Here is a 20,826-nt window from a genome sequence, read left to right on the forward strand (position 1 = left end):
TGCATTCGATCAACTTTATTTATCACCATATCAAAGTATGGGGTATTTCATTATCTCCTTATGGCCGGCCATCACTTAATATGGGGTTTAAATGGGCTGACTTTTCATTAAAATAATATTAAATCATTAAAAAGTGCCATGTGTCATTTTTCCACTGACCCGTTTTTAAAATTTCATCCTTTAAACTTTAATTTTTCACCACTTAACATACCATAGTTATTCATACCAAAAATAAGTAAATCCTATAATTTTGACAAGTTTTGGGTGGTGAAAATTACGGTTTTTACCCCGAGACGACAAAATTACCGTTTTGCCCCTATGTTCTGAAAATTGCCGGAATTGAAAATTTTCACTTCCTATCATTAAATTATACTTCAAATAGTTAATCTTGGTCAAAAATTTCACTCTATGATCAAATTATTATCTTAGGTGGCAAAATGACGATTTTGCCCCTGAACATCCAAATTTTTAATTTTTCTCCAAATAAACCCTCAAACTTCGAACAATCATTTTTAGTCATTCATGGATTGTAAAATATTAAATTTCATTCTACGATTCCTATTTGAACTAGTTTGAGGTTAAATCAACTCAAGTGTACCGTTAGGTACAATACCGGATTTTGTCTATTCTTAGGAACTTTTCTAACATAATAACATGTTACTCAGTGCATGTATATCATGACATGTGTTTATAAGGTTAGGTTTTACAAAAATTATATATGTATATATATATAATGAATGTGACTAAATTCTTTTGAATAGATTAATAATTCTAGTAATTAATTAATAATTATTTTTTTATTATCTCATAACGACCAACATCATATGTTTGTTACATTTTTCAGAATGGAACGAGATCTGAGTTGGATGTATTTCAAACAGGGTTTAAGTGGATTTCTTAGGACAAAATTTGTGAATGGCGTTGAAGAATTTATTTCATTTGCCTTTTATCAACCTAGATATGTAAGTGGGAATAAGATTAGATGTCTTTTCTCTTGGTGCATGAATAGCAAGTTCTTAACTGCGGATAAGATTTGAGAGCATCTATTTTGTAAAGGTTTTACCGATGCATACACAATATGGGAATCACATGGTGAATCATTCCATGTCTGATAATCATCAGGACATTTTGTTCATGATCATGTCAAAGAAGTAGTGTGAGGTGATAGAGTAGAAAATCCATATGCTAAAATGTTTATGGATGCTTTAAGTTTGGATTTTCAATCCAATGTTGGGAATGAAAATGAAAGGGAAATTCATGAAGATCCAAATCTGAACGTGTTGGTCCCTAGATGTGTGCTAGAGGGATAGTGAATAGCACTTTCTAAATATCACTAATCTTAACTTCTAATTTAGAGCTTGTTAAAGGTAGATAATAAAGATTTGAAGACTAGATAGAAGAATGATTTAGAGGAAAATGAAAAAACAAAATAAAAAGGGCAGATAATGCACAAAGATTTATGGTGGTTCGGTCTCTTTGACCTACATCCACTACCTTGATCTTTTAATCAACGATTTTCAAATCAATTCACTAGAATCAGTGGATTTCTTAAGCATCCACCAAGCTTTTACAATGACTTTTCACAAGCTCAGCCACAACCTTTAATAATGGTTTTTCCCAAGCTCAACCAAAACCCAAAATTAATTTTTCTAAGGCTAAGTTAGAACATATAACAATAACCAAGCTAACTTCAGCTTAATTAATCCCCTTAGAGTGCCTTACACACTTTGAGTAATCAAGGAATACAGATATGAAGAAATACCTATGATCACTAACCTGATCTGAATGGTACAAGATGAGGTGCTAAACTCTATTACAAAGATTGGAGTGAAACACAAGAAAAATTGAGAGAATTTTTTTCTATATTTGGGCTCTTTTTGTTATTTTAAGCATCTCATGATCTTTTCAGCCATTAGAGATGTCTTTAATACTTAAAATCAATTATGATGGATGTTGATAGCTTTAGATCATTATAAATAGTTTAGAATCCTTTCTAACCATTAGTTTGTCTTCAAACATTTAAGTTCAAATTCTCTAACAGTGAGCTTTTTAGCTGGCTAACCATGCTTCTTAGTCGATTAAGTCTTTTTTGTCTCGCAATCTACTTTACTCTGTTAATCGGTTAAGTAAGACTTTAATCGATTAAAAGCTTACTGTCTTTGGAGCAGCCAACTTCACTTTTGGATTTTAGCTAACTCCCTTGGTTATCTGACTAAGAGGTTTCTGTTTGTAGCTCATTTATAACTCTTTATTCTGATGAGTTTTGATATTTGCTTTCAAGTAATTAATTTATCATTGACATACATTTTTTATCCTGCACACTCAAGTAGTATAGTTAGACATTAATGAATGGGAATGTTTTGCTATTGTTAAAAACTTATGGAGCCAACAATCTCCCCCTTTTTTGATGATGACAAAACATCCCTTGATTAATAGCACAGTGTATATTCATTCCTTTTGACTACACATGATGAGGAATTGCTCCCCTTGAGTGTATGCTCTCCATTAATGTATGCATGATATTTTAAAGTTATTTTGTTTTCCAACTCAACAGGCCAGCTAATTTCTATCTATTTCTCAATGTAAATAGCAAGCATTAATTCAGTACTTATGAGACATTTAACAAAACATATTCATGAGTTAACATACAAACTTGCATAGCTGTCAGTAATAAGTGACAAGATATCATCAACATTGTAACCAAATGTCATCAACATATCATCATAAATAGACCATATCCATTCTAAACCCAAATGTCTTCAACAAGCTAGCAAAAATAACAAAATAGCATAACAAAAGGTTATCAACATTCAAGTACTAACCATTAGCAGTTAATAATAATAGAATGTCATAAACAACTAAGAATCATTAGAATCAGATTCTTAAATCACTGTATTATTACTTTTACTTTCTCCCCTTATTTGTCATCAACAAAATATGGGTGTTCTTATGGAAGGGGTGACTCAAGAAGAGTTAGAGGGGGTGGATTTATTAGTGCCAAAGTGAACATTGATGGGTTTGGGAGATGACAAGGGTGATGATTTTTGGGGTGAGGAATCCAGGGAAGAAGTGTTCGAGACTTAGAGAGGGTTTTGGTTGGAAGATTTTGTAACACCCCGTACTCTCATTTAACCATCAATAAGACCCTATCGATTAAACAAAGAGTCACTTGATGTAAATTAAGGGTCAAAAAGCGGTCATGAGTGAAAAAAATATTTTAAAATAAAATATTATTTTATGAATAAAATAATATTAAAATATTAATATTTTATCTATTATTGGAATTAGTTATGAAAAAGGATAATATGATTTATCTAAGTGGGGGAGAAGAAATAAGAAAGAATTTAGAAGAAAAACGATGATAATTGTGCTTGCGTGATTTTATTAAATCGAGTTAGCGCGGGTAAGTAAATATTTAAAATATTATGGTGACACCGCGTTGAAGCGCAATTTCGATATTCTGATTGTACACGTGTAAAGGAAGAGAGATAGATGAAAATTAAAATTTTTAAATGCATCGAAAAGATCAAATGTTAAAATACGAAAGTTGAAAGGTTGTGTAGTAAATAAAATGAAATTGAGGACTTACATGTAAATTTTAATAATTAAAGGAAATAAAATAAATGCTAACAACAATAATAAAAAAAATTATTATTATAAAAGATCACATGGGCAGCCGCCCATGTGTGGGATAAGGAGGCCAAAATGTAATATTTTTTTTAAGTTAAATGATGGTAGGGGCCGACTTAAGAACACAAGGAAGAGAAAACAAAAAAAAAAAAAGAGAGGGGCCGGTCAAGTGATATAGAGGAGATGAAAGAGAAAAAGGCAAAGAAAAGTCAAAGCCATTTAAAGGAGTAGTAGCCGGATTTTAGAGAGAAAGAAAGAAAAAGATAGGAAAAAGGAGTGGGGGAACATTGACAAGAAACTTGTCATTGGCGGCCCCACCATGAAGCCATATCAAATACAACTTTTCTTTGTCTCTTTCATTTTATCCTTAGCCATTTAGGGAGAAAAAGAGAAAGGAAGAAAGAACCGAAATGTGAGGGAGAAAGGAGGAAGTGTCACGGGTTGAAGGGAGAATTGCTTGGGTGGTTGCAGCCGATCTTGAGGGGAGAAACAGAGCAGAGAGGAAGCCATTTATGGAGCTAAATAAAAAAAGGAAAGGAGCTGATTTTTGAGAGGAAAGAGAAACCTTGTGCTGTTGGATTTTTGGGAAGGAAAAGAGAGGAAGCTGGGCTGTTATGGTGACCGACGGTGAGAGTGAAAGTAGAGAGCTTGCTGCCGGCGTTGGGAGTGAAGGAGGAAGAAGGAAGGATGAAGGTTGTAGCAAAAAGGGTGAGAAAGAGATCGGGTGAAAGAAAGGTAGTGGGGGCATAAAAGGAAAAAATATATAATAAAATAAAGTAAAAATAAAATAATATATATAGTGGGTTTCAATATTTAAGAGAAATGAGTAAAGGTGGTACATTGTGGTGGCAGGTCGGAGGAAATAACGAGCGACCGGTAAGAAGGAATAAGTAGATACATTTTTGAATTAATAGTGACGTAACATCCCGCTATTGTGAGGTGAGTAGGGGGTGTCAATTTTAAAATTCTCATAATAGTATAAAAGTATGTATATTTTATTTTAGATGCAAAATTATGGATAGCATGTGCTGGTAGAAATTTTAGGGAATTGTGAATGCAAATTATTTTCAAAAATTGTTTTGAATATATATATGTATAAATTATATGTAAAGTGTTTTCAAAATGGGGAAACAAGCCCTTCGCACTGTTTTACCCTAAAATCTGTGCCTTATATTTGTGCAATGTACATCCATGGTTATATTGCTTATCCACTATGCAAATTATTGTTTTGAAATTCATGCATAAATTCATTTTGAGAAAATGATAGATTTTATCATACCCTATGTTGAATGCTTTGGAAATAATTTTGAGACAAGTTTTTAAGGACATAAAACGATTTAAAAAAAATGATTTTACAAACCGAGGGTGTCAAGAGTAGGTCGGATGTCACATCGGTTAAGTGTGACCCTCGTCCACGAGTGAGCTCTAGATAGAGAACCTTTGGGTCACCGACGGGCGGTTAGGCTTGGTGGGGACCACGGGCTGTGATGTATGTATGCGTGGCTAGCCTACTAGTGATTTACGCGGTTGCGACTGCCGGATATCTCCGATGTCGGCCAACATCGTGAGACTGCCATGGCATGTGGGATCCGGTGGAGCGAGGCTCCCGGATGTTATTACGTGGTAGCGAGACCACGGGTTTATTTTCATTCCCTACTCGAGAGTGGCATCTCTGGGTTTTTAAATTTATATTTCTTTGCATGGTGAAAGTGGAATTTAATGGTTTTTCTACAACTCCCTTATTTTTACGGTGAAATGAATTTTAACTCCCCGAGTGCAAGGTGATTTGTGATTTACGTATGAGTTTGATTAACATTTGATTTCATGGGAGATTGCCGAATATATTGATTTGATTTGAGAAAAATGTCAATTGATCTTGACGGCGAAATTTTCTTTATGTAAAAATTATTTTAATTCAATATTTCAAATGATTGATTTGAATAAGGTTATTGATCTGTTTTGTAGCGAAAATTTTTATCTGCCTTGGTTAATTTATCAATTGAAGTATTTATAATGCGTAAGAAATTCTCAGTATTTCATATAAGGCACAAACGTCCGTTTGAAATAAATTGTTTTTTATAATCTTGCATTTTTAATATCAACTGATCTGTTGTTTGCTTGTTTCCCATCTACGCCTTACTCACGGAGCCGATGATCACTGAGTCTGTGAGACTCACATCCCTTTTTATTTCCCTTTTTACAGACAGTGATCAGCCTAGTGAGTAATCATCGGCGCGTACGGTCCACCACAGATAGGTAAAGGCATCTCATAGTATTTTATCCCGAGTCGCTCCACTGTTAGAGGTTGACTTGTAATACTCTAGTTTTACTCTGTAAACAAATATTAGTTTTGATATAAACAAAGATTTGGGATTTTTGAACTCAATGTATTTAATTGTGATGTCATGACTTAAAGTCAAAATTTAGTGGCTATGCTTATTATTGAATTCATGTTATAAATATATATGGATCAAACAATAATACGGTTTAGTATAACTGTACAATGAGTTATTGAGAAATTTGATTTATGCTTGTTCGGGACTTGACGGGATCTCCCAAAGGTCTCGAACGTCGGTAGCGACCGAAGAGGGGTCGTTACAAAGTTGGTATCAGAGCCCTAGGTTTAATCGAGTCCTAGGAATTCTTGTGTCAGTCAGCGGAGTTGTTGGAGTTAATGTAGAGTCTTATTTATGGTTTGTGACTGCAGCACAAGTCATAGATAGGAGGCTATATAAACTCTTATTCTTATTAACCTACCCTTTTGTTATCGTCATATAAAGGGTATAAGTGGTATCGTTTCCTGGGTTTGAGATGCCACCCTAGACACGAGCCATTATTGGAAAGATCTTAAAGCAAAATGCTCCTAATGAAAGATTAATGTAATGACGCATCCCTCCGATTAAGAATGGAGGAAAGTAAAGCTAGACTGATAGGTCCAAAATATTGTAGTCATTTGGTGAAGTTAAAATTTGAGTCATAATTGTCAAAAGGAAGAAAATTTGATGACTATGATGGTATTTGAGGTTAATATAAGGAGAACATACGATAATGGTAATAAGAGGCATAATTTGATTGGAATAAATAATGATCATTGAGATTTACTTGAAGCTTGTACATCTAAGTATTAAAGGGGATTTATTGATTGTTGACAAGTGTTATAGGATGAGATGAATTTAAAAATATTTGCTTTGCCTATTATATGTGATAAGCACAAGAGAATATAAATAGTTATGAAAATTGTGACATAAGCTTGGAGGAAAACCAAACGGTTGAGGATGATTAATGTCGTAACCTTAAACTTATACGAATAACGTTGATTAAGTAAACTCCAATAGCTACCGTGCCGAGGTGCTAGGAACACTTCATGTCTAGGACGCATGAATAAAAGGTGGAAAAACGTGAAATTAAACTTACAAGCTGAATTATGGTAATTGGACTTGATGTTAAGCTTCGTTAATTGGAGTTTTAAGGTCCTGGAAAGTCTTTATACAAATGAATAGAGAAGTTTCTAAATTGCTATGCAAAATATTAAGATAAACATTACGTAGACTAAAGCCAAGTCCTAAGAATTAAGGGAAACGAGAGATTAAGCCTTGTTAAAAAGCTAAGGAAAGAGTGAATGAAAAGGGAGATGAATAATGGGAGAAATATGAATGTTGTTACGTTGTGCATAAGAAGCTTAAGGATAATCAATGTAATCATACTAAGTGAGTTCTATATGGTCCGGATTAAGAACACGGACACTTTGGGAGATCTTAAAATAATGTCCATTGGGAACCAATGAACTGAAATGTTAATAAGCATGCATTGAAATGTTGAGGTTATGAAAGCCTTTGGAGATAAGCCTTTGATTGTTTAAATCCTCAACAAAATTGTATTAAAGGAAGTGCTTAAGTGTTTTGGAAATGTATGGAAAAGTGTGAGAATGCACTAGTTTGACTATTAACAAAAGGTCGAATTTGGATGGTCATGAGTAGCTTGTGAGCAACCAAGCAATGTGTATATAAATGAGCAAAGGGAGTTACGATTGGTAGGTAAAAGTAAAACTCTAATGGTGAGATTGTGTTCACTACTTTAGGCATTGAACTATAAGTTATGAACTTGCATCCACTCTGTGAACACTTTGATGACATAGTTTGAGAGATTTTTCACAATGAGGAAACATTAAAGCTCAAAGAGCAAATGGTTATATAGTCAAGTTGGAGCTCGTGACTAGTATGTCACATAAGTATAAAGATATGTTGCAAATATAAGGATGCTTGGAAATGTGGGTTTAAGGCAATGATTATCTTACCATTATGTAGACTTGATGAGGTTACGATCTCAATATACTTGTAGACGTAAGGCATAAATTATGAAACGAGCTACTCCCCTCAAAAGTTTCAAATTATTTTTGAGTAGTTATCAAGGCAAAGTACCTGATAAGGGTAGGCAAAGGCTGAATTGTGTTACGAGTATCTAGAGAACGAGGGTGATATGGTTTGATTAAATGATACTACCCTTGGTAAAGGAATAAAAATACGCTACGGGAATTGTAGAGATTCACTTAGAAAGAGCTGACGATTTAAGATTTTGAGTATTTATATACGAGAAAAGACTTTGATATTGAGCAACGACCTAGATGTATGACACTAGAATATGAATTTGGTAAAAAAACAAAAATCAACTTTTAAGACACATGGTATTTTGGGGGTGGTGCCAATTAGTGATTAGCTCTAGTATGAGTATAGAACATATAAACCGGTTTTGAGTATTCCCCATAGAATGGTGAACATGATCTAATTAAATGTGAGAGGAGATGATTTTAAACTAAAATTGACAGTTATTTTAATATTACAAGAGATTCATTGAACTTGCTATGTCTAAGATTACTTAAAGTCGAAATTTTTGGAAATATATTTAGGAATATATATGTTGCAAATTGGTACAAAATTTTATACGAAGTTAGTTATAATTTGACTCAATGATGATGTTCTGTTAGTGATTATAGCACTAGATAATGACTAAGATAATCTATCGATGATCTTGGCAGTGAACAAGTTGATTATAATACTGTCAACTTAAAAGTAAGTGTTTATACTTCTGGTATGAACTCAAAATTCTATCATGCTGCGATCAGCTTGGTGTTTTTGACATAGCCTGAGAGGCTTGGCATCTGAACTAGCTTAATTGTAAGCTAGACCTTGTTAAGCTATTATGAAGTATACAAATAGAAAAGTATGCCATGAATTTAGTATCCTAAGGGGCAATGGAAAACAATGTATGAGTTTTGGTATAACTCCAATATATAGTTTTCATATATGAAGATTTGGGGAAAAATTTATAACTTATGCATAAGAGTTGTGCATTTGAATTCATGAAAGAAAAGTTTAAAATCTGCTTGTTTGGCACAAAGCCCATGATGGAGAATGAATAATTATGGATTTAATTTTTAAGGTAATAGGACTAAAAGAAGTTAATTTCAAAAAGGTCTCAGTAAATGATTCCTTGATTTAAGGTGCACTTAAGGAAAGATAAATGTCTAATTCCATCTTTAGATTGATCAACTAATGAGGCCATGAGATTTGGCATTTGGAGTAAATTTGAGGAATTTCAAGTTAGATATATTGTATGTGGCTGATGACGAACAAATTAGCTATGACATTGGAGATATAGAGATCATTAGTAATCAAGACGAGACTTGGAAAAAAACTTTAAAGGAAAATTTTGAGCAATTTAATTTTTAAGTGGTTGAGCTATAGATTAAAGAGATTGATTAAGACTATAAATATATATATATACAAGAATATCATTAATTATTGAAATGCCTTGTGGTATAAGTTGAAATTATCTAGTAAGCACTCGATCATTAAAGTACTGGAGTTTTATTTTTGGAAATATAGTTACTAATGATTATTAGATTTGAATAATCCATGATGTTAAATATATTTGAAATAAATAAAGCATGTCTTGATCCTTACATATTATGAAATGCTCGAATGGAAATTGTATGGAAGTAGGTAAACCGAAATAGAGATTGGTTGACAAGTTAGACCCGTAGTCAATGGTTGAATAAATACTCGAATGTTAGAAGGTTTAATAAAAGACCAAGGTAGAGGAATTGTGGATGGTTATTTAAACATGCATAATCGATAATTTAAGAATGATTTGATTGAGGTGTGATTGGGACTAATGATATATTTAATTTCTCTTTACAAGATGAAGAATAATATTGATTTAATTCAAGCAGTGTGGTACTTATAATTAAATGTATTATGACATTGTCGAGCTTTCTATAAAGATTGGAAATTGATAAAATTCATAAGACCGAGATCCTATACTAAGAATATCCGACGAAAGTGATGTAGAAGAATTTTAGAATTCTGATTATTCACCGTACGTTGAATTGAATTCGAGGACGAATTTGTTTTAAGTGGGGGAGATTATAACACCCCGTACTCTCGTTTAACCATCAATAAGACCCTATCGATTAAACGAAGAGTCACTTGATGTAAATTAAGGGTAAAAAAGCGGTTACGAGTGAAAAGAATATTTTAAAATAAAATATTATTTTATGAATAAAATAATATTAAAATATTAATATTTATCAATTATTGAAATTAGTCATGAAAAAGGATAATATGATTGATCTAAGTGGGGGAGAAGAAATAAGAAAGAATTTCGAAGAAAAACGATGATAATTGTGCCTGCGTGATTTTATTAAATCGAGTTAGCGCGGGTAAGTAAATATTTAAAATATTATGGTGACACCGCGTTGAAGCGCAATTTCGATATTCTGATTTTACGCGTGTAAAGGAAGAGAGATAGATGAAAATTATAATTTTTAAATGCATCGAAAAGATCAAATTTAAAAATACGAAAGTTGAAAGGTTGTGTAGTAAATAAAATGAAATTGAGGACTTACATGTAAATTTTAATAATTAAAGGAAATAAAATAAATACTAACAACAATAATAAAAAAAATTTATTATTATAAAAGATCACATGGGCAGCCGCCCATGTGTGGGATAAGGAGGCCAAAATGTAATTTTTTTTTAAGTTAAATGATGGTAGGGGCCAACTTAAGAACACAAGGAAGAGAGAACAAAAAAAAAGAAAAAGAAAGGGGCCGGTCAAGTGATATAGAAGAGATGAAAGATAGAAAGGCAAAGAAAAGTCAAAGCCATTTAAAGGAGTAGTAGCCAGATTTTAGAGAGAAAGAAAGAAAAAGAAAGGAAAAAGGAGTGGGGGAACATTGACAAGAAACTTGTCATTGACGGCCCACCATGAAGCCATATCAAATACAACTTTTCTTTGTCTCTTTCATTTTATCCTTAGCCATTTAGGGAGAAAAAGAGAAAGGGCGAAAGAGCCGAAATGTGAGAGAGAAAGGAGGAAGTGTCACGGGTTGAAGGGAGAATTTCTTGGGTGGTTGTAGCCGATCTTGAGGGGAGAAACAGAGCAGAGAGGAAGCCATTTATGGAACTAAATAAAAAAGGGAAAATAGCTGATTTTTGAGAGGAAAAAGAAACCTTGTGCTGTTGGATTTTTGGGAAGGAAAAGAGAGGAAGCTGGGCTGTTATGGTGACCGGCGGTGAGAGTGAAAGTAGAGAGCTTGCTGCCTGCGTTGGGAGTGAAAGAGGAAAGAGGAAGGATGAAGGGTGTAGCAAAAAGGGTGAGAAAGAGATCAGGCGAAAGAAAGGTAATGGGGGCATAAAAGGAAAAATATATATAATAAAATAAAGTAAAAATAAAATTATATATATATATATATATATATATATGGTGGGTTTCAATATTTAAGGGAAATGAGTAAAGGTGGTACATTGTGGTGGCAGGTCGGAGGAAATAACGAGCGACCGGTAAGAAGGAATAAGTAGATACATTTTTGAATTAATAACGACGTAACATCCCGCTATTGTGAGGTGAGTAGGGGGTGTCAATTTTAAAATTCTCATAATAGTATAAAAGTATGTATATTTTATTGTAGATGCAAAATTATGGATAACATGTGCTGGTAGAAATTTTAGGGAATTGTGAATGCAAATTATTTTCAAAAATTGTTTTGAATATATATATGTATAAATTATATGTAAAGTGTTTTCAAAATGGGGAAACAAGCCCTTCGCACTGTTTTACCCTAAAATCTGTGCCTTATATTTGTGCAATGTACATCCATGGTTATATTGCTTATCCACCATGCAAATTATTGTTTTGAAATTCATGCATAAATTCATTTTGAGAAAATGATAGATTTTATCATACCCTATGTTGAATGCTTTGGAAATAATTTTGAGACGAGTTTTAAGGACATAAAACGAATTCAAAAAAAAAGGTTTTACAAACCGAGGGCGTCGAGAGTTGGTCGAATGTCACATCGATTAAGTGTGATCCTCGTGCACGAGTGAGCTTTAGCTAGAGAACCTTTGGGTCACCGACGGGCGGTTAGGCTTGGTGGGGACCATGGCCTGTGATGTATGTATGCATGGCTAGCCCACCAGTGATTTTCATGGTTGCGACCGCTGGATATCTCCGATGTCGGCCAACATCGTGAGACTGCCATGGCATGTGGGATCCGGTGGCGCGAGGCTCCTGAATGTTATTACGTGGTAGCGGGACCACGGGTTTATTTTCATTCCTTACTAGAGAGTGGCATCTCTGGGTTTTTAAATTTATATTTCTTTGCATGGTGAAAGTAGAATTTAATGGTTTTTCTGCAACTCCCTTATTTTTACAGTGAAATGAATTTTAACTCCTTGAGTGCAAGGCGATTTGTGATTTACGTATGAGTTTGATTAACATTTGATTTCATGGGAGCTTGCCGAATATATTGGTTTGATTTGAGAAAAATGTCAATTGATCTTGACGACAAAATTTTCTTTATGTAAAAATTGTTTTAATTCAATATTTCAAATGATTGACTTGAATAAGGTTATTGATCTGTTTTGTAGCGAAAATTTTTATCTACCTTGGTTAATTTATCAATTGAAGTGTTTATAATGCGTAAGAAATTCTCAGTATTTCATATAAGGCACAAACGTCCGTTTGAAATAAATTATTTTTTATAATCTTGCATTTTTAATATCAACTGATCTGTTGTTTGCTTGTTTCCCATCTACGCCCTACTCATGGAGCCAATGATCACTAAGTCTGTGAGACTCACACCCCTTTTTATTTCCCTTTTTACAGACAGTGATCAGCCTAGTGAGTAATCATCGGAGCGTACGGTCCACCGCAGATAGGTAAAGGCATCTCATAGCATTTTATCCCGAGTCGCTCCGCTGTTAGAGGTTGAGTTGTAATACTCCGGTTTTACTATGTAAACAAATATTAGTTTTGATATAAACGAAGATTTGGGATTTTTGAACTCAATGTATTTAATTGTGATGTCATGACTTAAAGTTAAAATTTAATGGCTATGCTTATTATTGAATTGATGTTATAAATATATATGGATCAAATATTAATACGGTTTAGTATAATTGTACAATGAGTTATTGAGAAATTTCTTTTAGGCTTGTTCGGGACTTGACGGGATCTTTCGGAGGTCTCAGACGCCGGTAGCGACCGAGGAGGGGTCGTTACAGATTTAATTGAGGGTCTAGCTTTGTCAGTTAACCTAGAAGACATTATTCTTTTAAGGAACTTGGTTTTCGTTGCCATTGTCTTCTTTCGTTTTCTAATAGGTTTGACTGTAGCCTATGCAGATGCAGTTACTTTCCCTTTCCCTTTGTTAATAGGTTTACTTCTGTCTATAGTGTGGATTGAGTCAGGTGAAGTCCTTGTAGGTGCTAGTGTCTATGTTTTGCCTTTTGCTGCTTCTTTTCAGCTTGTTCTTCCCTTAACATTTGATGAAACACATTCATAATTAAGATTTCCTCAAAATTTGTCGAAGATTGCTTAGTTTTCTTTGCTTCTTCATGTTGTTAAAGATTAAAATTGTCAATGATGTCATCAAGAGAACTAATTACTTTTGTATCATCATTACGTTCTTGTTCTTCTTTAGGTTCAAAAGTATGCTGTTTTTTTGCTATGGCCGGTTCAATTTCACCACCTTCAGTTTGAGGTGTAGGATTCTCAACAATTTTTCCTTATGGTATAGGACTTTAAGTGTTGAAGTGCCTTCAGATGTAGGACCAAATGGTGTTCTTCCTTTTTCTTTCATAATAGTGGCTAGGCTTTATAGTTGATCTTCAATTTTCAAAATCCTGTTGGACTAATCATTTAGCTTGCTATCTATTCTCATCAATAAATTTAAAATCATTTCATTTGAAATTTGATAGGGTGCTGTCTTGGTTTAAGTAGAGGGAGAATGCTCATTTCTTAGGGTGTCTTTGGGAGTTTTAATAAATTTTTTTCCTTCAAGTTTATATCCCATTTTTGGTAAACTTCCCAAATATATGGCTTAGTCTATACTTTTAACTTGATCCATGTGGTATCTTGTACTCAAAATTCCCTTTTTCCTCACCAAAGAGGTAATAAGGTTCCCATAAGCCAGATTGATTTTATCTACATGGCAAGTTCCTTTCATTCTCTCAATCATAAACCTTCCAAGGTCGAGAGGAGTTGCATTGAATGCATGTTCCATTAGCCACATGTCTTGAAGACTTACATAGCTAAAACTATCGCTTCGTCCATGAATTGTTGACGCAATAAAATAGTGTAAGATAGTAGTTTGAGGACTCTTGATGAATCTTGCATAACTCTTGGAAGAGTACTTTTCCTTTTTCGTAATAATGATTTCCCATAAAGATGAGGGATCATATTCCTCCAGAATCTCATATTCTCCCACATTACATTCAATTTTAAACAAGTTCCCCAAATCAGTAGTAGTGAACATAAATTCTTTTCCATTCAGAAACACATTAAGACCATCATCAACAAAATTTTCTGGATCATCAAGCTCTGTTTTATCTAGTGCAATGCTTGAGTAAAATTCTTTGACAAGACTAGCACTATAAGATCTATTCTAAAAAACACTTAATTTCTTTAATTTGAGTTCCTTAAAATATTTCGACAAACTTTTTTTTATTCAAGAACTTCATCAAAATTGTCCCAATCAATGAATTTTCCACAAGATATGGGTGCATTTTCTAATTTCTTAAATCTTCCCTTATGAATTTTATTTCTAAATTTTGAAGATGCAGAGTTACCTTTTTTGTTAGGGTTTCCCTTTTCAGCCTCTTTCTTTGATCCCGATCCCTTCTTTTTCTATTTCTTTCCTATTGTTTCAGTTACTGGTACTGGGTCATTCTTTTTCCTTTTCTTTTGAGCCTTAGGTGATGGGTTGTCCTCCACAAGACGTTTCCCTTTTTCTTTTCCTGAGCATCGCTTAATAGTGAAGATTTGGCCATTGTTCTTGGTGGTTTTTAACTTAGGGTTTAAAGAGATGTTTGAAGAGTTTGAGGTGAGGAGTTTTATTTTTGAAAGGGTGGTTCAAGAAAAAAGAATATGAAGGGGAGATGAGAAGTTAAGAAAAGTTATTAATCTCATTCTTTAAGTAAGGTCTGACATATCCTTTTCAAAATTCAAAACTTTGACCCCTTTTTTTTCTTTTCAATTTTCACCAATTACATAGTTTTCCTTTCCCCTGTTTTCCCTTCCTTTTTTTTTTAATTATTTTAGTTTTTTAACTGATAAGTTTTATATTTAACCAACTACGTCAAGCACTTTGAATATATAGATCAACACAAAAAGTTTTTAATTAGTTAGATGATTATTTTAACCAACTAAGTCACCATTAACTTGTTTAATTTATTCAATCATACAACTGGTAACTTAATCAGTATATGTCTTTAGTTCAAGAAATATTTCTAATAGATTACTTAAGCGTGCAAGGTGAGCTTAAAAGATTTACCTAAAGGTCATTTAGATTAAGCATCCCTAGATTTCTTCTAATTTTGCAAAATCATTCTTCATTTAAGGGTTTTGTGAGGATATCAGACAATTGACGCATAGTATCAACAAATTCAATCTTAATATCTCCTTTAAGCACATGATCTCTAATAAAGTGATGTCGAATTTCAATGTGTTTGGTTTTAGAGTGCTGAATTGGATTCTTTGAAATGTTTATAGCACTTGTGTTATCACAATATGGGTAATATATGTATGGTTATTCTAAAATCCTTTAGCTATTGTCTAATCCATATAATTTATGCACAATAACTTCCTAAGGATATGTATTATGCTTCAGCTGCTGATAATGCAACAAAATTTTGCTTTTTACATGACCAAGATACAAGCATATTTTCAAGAAATTGACAAGTACCACTAGTGTTTTTCCTATTTGTTTTACTACCAGCAAAATCAGCATCAGAGTATCCAATAAAATTAAAAAATGATCTTCTTGAATACCAAAATCCTAAACTTTGTGTGTCCAAAGGGTACCTAAAGATTCTTTTAACAACAGTTAATGTGTGATTCTTTGGGGTGTGATTGGAATCATGCACACAAGCATACACTAAACTATATGTCAGGTCTGCTGGCAGTTAAGTAGAGTAAAGAGCCGATCATACTACTATAGAGCTTTTAATCAACACTCTTTCCTTTTTCATCTTTATCAAGCTTGATGGAGGGACTCATTGGTGTGCCAATTGACTTCAACTTTATCACATCAAACTTTTCAGCATTTTTTTATGTATCTTTCTTGATTGATAAAGATACCATCCTCACATTATTCATTTGAAGACCAAGAAAGAATTTCAGTTCACCCATCATGCTCATTTCGAACTCACCTTGCATTTCTTCAGCAAAATTCTTACACAAAACTTCATCAGTAGCATCGAATACAATATCATCCACATAAATTTGAACAATAATTAAATCATTCAAGCATTTTTTAATAAATGAGGTTGTATCAACACTTCTTATAATATAACGTTTTTCAATAAAAAATTTTGAAAGTCCTTCGTTCCAAGCTCTTAGAGCTTGTTTTAATCCATATAGGGCCTTATGCAATTTAAAAACATAGTCAAGCTTTTCAAAATCTTCAAAACCAAAGGGTTTTTTGACATAAACTTCTTCTTGAATAAGGCCATTTAAAAATGCACTTTTAACATCCATTTGAAATAATTTGAAATTCATGAAACATGCAAATAAAAGTAATAATCTTATGGTTTCTAACCTAGAAACAAGAGCAAAGGTTTCATCATAGTCAATTCCTTCTTCCTAATTATATCCTTGAGCAACTAGCCTAGCTTTGTTTCTTATTACATTACCTTGTTTATCTACCTTGTTTCTAAACACCCACTCTATACCAATAATTGGGTGATTGAATGGTTGATAACTCTATGGTATAGAGTTATTTGGGCTTAATTTTGATAGGTACATAGCTTAGTTCATGTAGTAATGTATTTGATGAAAGAAGAATTTTACTGAAAGAAGAAAAGCTATTTTAAGGTGCAAACTTCCACTGCACATGTTTCATTATTTTAGTCATAACTTTCTTTACAAAGTTTCAAATTAAGAGATTTTTAGACTATTGGTAAGATAAAAGAAAAATCTACAACTTTTATGTTTACTACTTCACCCAATTCGGCCTGGAAGGTGGTTAAAACTCTTGTCGAAGTTGACGCATTGTAACAATCTTAGAGCAATTATGATTTCTGTTAATTAATTGGGCAAGGCTGCGACCCACATAGTCTGATGAGGAAATCCCAGCTAGTATTAACTTCTTTCTTCAACCCACTTAGCCTAACTTCAAAGCCTATAAAAATAACCTTTTTGAGGACTTTGAAGAGAACGAAACACCATATTGACAGCTAAGAGTCAAGCCACAAAGTTATTAAAGCTAAGAAGAATTTGAAGGATTCAAGGAGATTTGGAGATCAAGAATACAATTCCTTGGTTTTTCTATCTTTTTGATATTTTCTTATTTTTCTTAGTTTGATTTGAATGTTTAAACTTTATTCAATGATGATGTGTGACTTGATGGGGAACTAAGTTTTTAATTTAAGATTTTGATTGAACTCAATAGATAGTTTGAATTATTTATTTCTCTTTTACTTATATTTGATAGATTTAAGTTGTTTATTTTATTCTGTTCTTAATGCTTCTAATTGCCTAATCACCAATTAGATAGAATTGGAAACCTAGGTTAAACCTTGATGAAGGAGATTTAGGTAGACTTTGAGTAGAATAGCGTATGATCGAATGCACTTAGTTGATTAGGTGGTTTGATTTGCGTATAGGGTAGACATACACTTATAAGCTGAACACAAACTTAATGAATCTTTCTACAATATAATTTGCATAGACATATAGTAAATTAATTGAAAAATGTACTTTTATGAGAAACTTGACAAAGACTTGTATATAATTTAGTACTCTAGGTTACCAATTTAATCCATTAAACTGAGTTAAGAGAGAGAAAGACAGTAATCAGATGAAGTATTGAGGGATATCATAATCTTAGGTCTAGTAGTTAAGTGAGTTTTATTTACTATTTAATTTTAGTTTCAGTTTATTAGTTTTAATTTTTTTTATTTTAATTGTTTGGATAAAATTAGAGTGTTATAATTTTAGTAGCTAACAGTAGGAATTAAACAATTCTTTGTGGGAATGATATCTACTTCATTACTATATTACTTGTTAGTGATACGTGCACTTGCATGAGAAATCAACAAGTTTTTGGCGCTGTTGCCGAGGTATTGATTTTTAATTCTTTCTTGTTAATATTAATACCAAGCATTCCTAATCTTACTTTGAGCTTTTCTTTTTATTTTCAGATACTTTTGATTGAGGTGATGAACTATCAATGGCCATTTAAACAATTTGTGTCTAGGAGGGTTGCTAGTGATTGTACATTGGATGCAATTAGTGTTTTATTCACCCAAGTAGATGCTTTACCTCAGAATATTAACACTTAGGGTGTTAACACATTTCAAAGTCCTTTTCTGACATGTGAGCTTTGTGGAGATAGGCATTCAAGTGATTGCTGTTCAGCCTATTATGAATTAATGCAATTTGATGGAAGCTTCGATGGGTAGCAAAATAAGTCATACTCCAATAATTACAACTCAAGGTGGAATCACGAAAATTTTTCATGGAGTAATGATCACGGTCCTACATATTCATCACAACCTATTCTCCATAATAGTTTTTAGTCACAAGTTAGAGCTCCTATGCTAGAGAAAAAGCCTTCAATAGAGGATATGTTCATGCAATTCATGACAAAGACTGATGCCTTCATGACAAAGACAGATGTCTTCATGACAAGGACTGATGCCATCATTCAAAGTCAAGCAGAATCAATTCAAAATCTTGAAACAGAAGTGGGTCAACTAGCTAATGCCATTAATAATAGACCTCAAGATGATGGAGGTAAAGTAGATGAAGGAAATATTTCCAACAATCAAGCTCAAGATGAAGAAATTAAGTAAGAAGAGGAAATATCTACATTATCACAAGTCAAGCCATATGTGCCTCCTATTCCTTTTTTGGAAATAGTTGATGAGTTACCTAGAGAGGTTATAGCAAAAGTGCATTATTCAAGAAGAACTCAATTTGAGAAGTTGGATAAAAGTTATACTATTCCACCATCTTAGGTTAAGCAAGCATTAAATCTTAAGTTAAAGGCATTGCAACCTTATCTTAAGAGGAGGCTACTTTCACACCTTAAGCTTTTTCCATGCAAACTTAAACCTCAACCAAAGTCAAGCTATTGACTATAAAGAAGCGCTTCTTGGGAGACAACCAAAGCTTTCGAAACTCTTATTTTTTAGTTATTTTTATTTTATATAATTATTTATTTTCATTAATCTCTATTTTTTTTTCAGCAAAAAAAAGTTTCTCCTACAATTGACAATTAGGATAATGAGGATGAAGGTGAGGACTAACGCTTCACCAGAGTCATCCAACCTTCAAGGGAGTATTCTCTACTTTTCCTTTATTTTTTCTAACATTAAGGACAATGTTTAGTTTAAGTTTGGGGGGATGAAATTATTTTTTTGGTGGTAAATACTTTGTGGAAGTTTTAGATTTAATTTTATTTACATGATTATCCAGATTTATAAACAATTTAGGATTAGTTGGTAAAAGAATTTATTATTTGTTCAAATTTTAGGAATCTAGAGTAAAGTTGTGTCAATTGTTTTCTATGATTTCTCTATCCAATGATGATAACTAGTTGTCTTGAATTCTTAGCTTTTGGTGAATAAGATTTTTGTTTGGATTCATGATAAATCTTTTGTTAAATATCATTGTTAGGATGTGATTTTCGCAATTTTGAGCTCTATATCTTTTACTTTGAGTTATTATGAATATCTAGAGAAGGTTTATATTTATGTAAATTTTAGATTATGTCATGAATTTTAGAATTTGCTAGACTTTTTCTCAAGGCGAAATCCTAGGCAATACTTAGTCAGGGAGATGATTTAGGCCATCTTTGGACCGTTTGAGCCTAAAAAGCCAACCTTATTAAAATTTTATCCCTAGTATACCCCTTTTAAGCTTAATTTTCCTTTTCTTTATTTAACTATGTAATAATTGAGCTTAGCCTTAAAATTAATTTTCTAATTTTGCAACGCTCACTCCTAAGCATGTATATTGTTCAGGAAATATAGATTGAGCTAAATGTTGAAAAAGGTGAAAAGGTGATGTTGATGTGAAAAAAAAAACGTTCAAAATATGAAAAATAACCCCACTACCTACAACACAAAGAAAATAAGTTTGGGGGTGTGAAATTGTGAAAAAGAAAATGTGTTGAAAAAAAATTTAAATGTGGAAGAAAAGGTGTACTAGAAGGAAAATAGTGATCTATATATAGGTTTAGAATAATTACGTGCTTAGGGTGATTTGAGCCACATTATTATCCTTTATCCTACCTTGACCCTAGCCATACATTACAAGCTTATTAAAGTCTTATTGATCCCTAGTGTCATGAGCCAACCTTGTATCAGATTATGATAGCGTAGCATTGTCTAGGAGATTGAGTCTTTTATACCTGTAAGGAAAATGTCTCTCTTTTAAACAATGTAATGTCTTGTGGTGACACCTCCATAAAAACTTGTTAAGTCTTTAGAAGGGGAGACCCTTTAGAGAAGGAATGTCTTCATTTCGAGCATTGTAATGGATATTGGTAGAATTCTCGTAAAATCTCATAAACTCTTTATAGGGGGTGAGTAGTCGGCAAATTGTTGGGCTGCCTCACTAGTAAAGGTATGTTTGTAGCGAATCATCTATGGCTGCCCTTATGGCGCGATGATGGCGTGTCTCGGT

The sequence above is a fragment of the Theobroma cacao genome, chromosome 2, assembly GCF_053813885.1.
Source record: "Theobroma cacao isolate CCN51 chromosome 2, ASM5381388v1, whole genome shotgun sequence".
In the NCBI taxonomy this organism is placed as follows: domain Eukaryota; kingdom Viridiplantae; phylum Streptophyta; class Magnoliopsida; order Malvales; family Malvaceae; genus Theobroma; species Theobroma cacao.